Source organism: Pinus tabuliformis, chromosome X (assembly GCF_031772625.1).
Source record: "Pinus tabuliformis cultivar Carrire ecotype Pingquan chromosome X, CPIR1, whole genome shotgun sequence".
In the NCBI taxonomy this organism is placed as follows: domain Eukaryota; kingdom Viridiplantae; phylum Streptophyta; class Pinopsida; order Pinales; family Pinaceae; genus Pinus; species Pinus tabuliformis.
The window spans coordinates 25529292-25531716 of NC_142308.1; positions in this window are offsets into that span (position 1 = coordinate 25529292).

Here is a 2425-nt window from a genome sequence, read left to right on the forward strand (position 1 = left end):
TGTAAGTATGTAAACAATTATAAATATTGGCTCAATTAAATAATAATAATAATAAGTTAAAAACATATCGGGGATGAGTGTAAACATTTAAATGTTGACTCAATTGATAATAAAAAGTTAAAAGTAATAAACAAAAAGTTAAAAGTAATACATAAAAAGTTAAAAGTAATATCAACATACGATGAGTGTAAACATTTAAAAATTGGCTCGATTCATAATAAAAAGTTGAAGTAATAAAAAAATTAGAATTCAATTTGTTATATTTTGATTTTGTTATTGACTTGTAAATATGATTTGTTACAATACCATGGGCATATACCATTCAATACCACATGCCTAAAAAACATAACTTATTTCACAATGAAAATAGTTTATAACAATATGACAAGATTCTTAACCATGGATGTTCACCCCCACTTTACCATGGATATTAGTAACTTGTAAATAGGCTTTGTTATAATACCATGGCTTATCAATATCACATGCTAAAAAAACATAACATATTTCATAATCAAAATATTTTATAATAATATGACAATATTCTTAACCATGGATATTCACCCCCGCTTTTCATTAATATTATGAACTTGTGGATAGTCTTTCTTACAATACCATGGCTTATCAATACCACATGCCCAAAAATCATAACTTATTTCACAATCAAAATATTTTATAACAATATGACAAAATTCTTAACCATGGATATCCACCCTCACTTTATCATGGATATTATTGACTTGTAAATAGGCTTTGTTATAATACCATAAGCCAATACCATGGCTTATCAATACCACATACCCAAAAACCACAACTTATTTCACAATCAAAATATGTATTAAATATTTTATTTTTTAATATTTTTTAATTAAATCTAAGAGGTAAAAGGTTATAATTACTTCTGAGATATATCTAAAACCTCTATCCTCACGACTACTAAAAATATTCTCATAGAAATTAAATCAAGGTTTTTAAAAATCAAAATACTTTTATATATAAAGATGTGAAACTTATATAATATACATATTATTATTAAGAACCAACATAGATCTATCTTAACTAGGGATCCAAACGATGAGAGCAAGCAAAGTGACTAACAATAATAAATGAAAGATAGTGCATGCTTCTTTTAAGTTTTTCATTATTTTATTTTATTTAACATGATTGATCCAAAATATAGGTTTAATGATTTACAACCAATTGAGTTTTTTAATGTAGATAATTTATTAAACACAATACAATGGGATCAAATTTAAGAGAGAGGGATAGGGAGGGAGGGGAGAGAGGGGCGGAGAGAGGGAGGGAGATAGTGACAAATCTGGAGGGAAGAGAGAGAGAGAGAGGGAGGTGGGAGAGAGAGGAATGAAGAGAGGGGGGAGAGAGAGAAGGAGAGAGGGAGAGAGAGATTGATTTCGATAGGGGAAGAGAGGGAGGAAAGAACAAAGACATAAAGAGATAGAGGTGGAGAGGGAGAGGGAGTGACAAGGGAGAGATGGATAGAGAGAGGAGGGAAGAGAGAGAAGAAGAGAGGAGAGAGATAGGGAAGAGGAGAAGAGAGAAAGAGAGAGACACATAGATAGAGGGAGGGAGATAGTGATAGAGTTGGAGCAAAGAGAGATAGAGAGAGAGTGATGGGGGGAGATACATAGGGAGGTGGGAGAGAAAGGGAGAGAGTGGAAGGATTTGAGAGAGGAGAGAGAGATAGAGAGAGAGTTGGAGGGGGAGAGAGGGGGAGGGAAGAAAAAAGATATTGACAGAGAAATGTGGAGAGAGAGGGGGAGTAACAAGGGATATATGCAGAGAGAGTGAGGGAGAGAGGAGAGCGGGAGGGAAGAGAGAGAGAATTAGAGAGATTGTAACGCACTCCTCCCACATCTACCTAAGTAACCATGCCAACCGGGTAAACATGCGACGAGAGGCTACTATGATTGGATTCGACCTCCTATGTGACCTTAAGAAAGTGGAATCTACGGAACACATAAACCAACCTATTCGCATCAACAACAAAACCCTCAGGAGACATGTCAGCCACTCAAACATCCTGTCCTTGGGTCCCACTATTGTTTTGGACATCTTAGGCCTCAATCACTCCCATGCTATAGGCAAGAGAGTGTCTAGAAACCCAAAGTTGCTCTCACAGGCTTGTCTGCCAGCAACCAAAGACTAAATTTGTCAGTGCTATGCCAGTGACCCTAGGATTTGAGCCACTTTTTTAGGCCCAGAGCTTAGGTCACTACCTAGAATGGAATGATAACTCAGGAACAATAAAAGAACAGGCAAACAATGATGCAAAGGCAACAAGTTGAACAAGACCTTAATAAGACCCCTACTAGCCATGCCAAGAATTTCGTCAAACATATCATCAACATGTAACCTACAGGTGTAAACAACATAATTAAGTTTAGGGATCTCATACTTATCTGAGAAT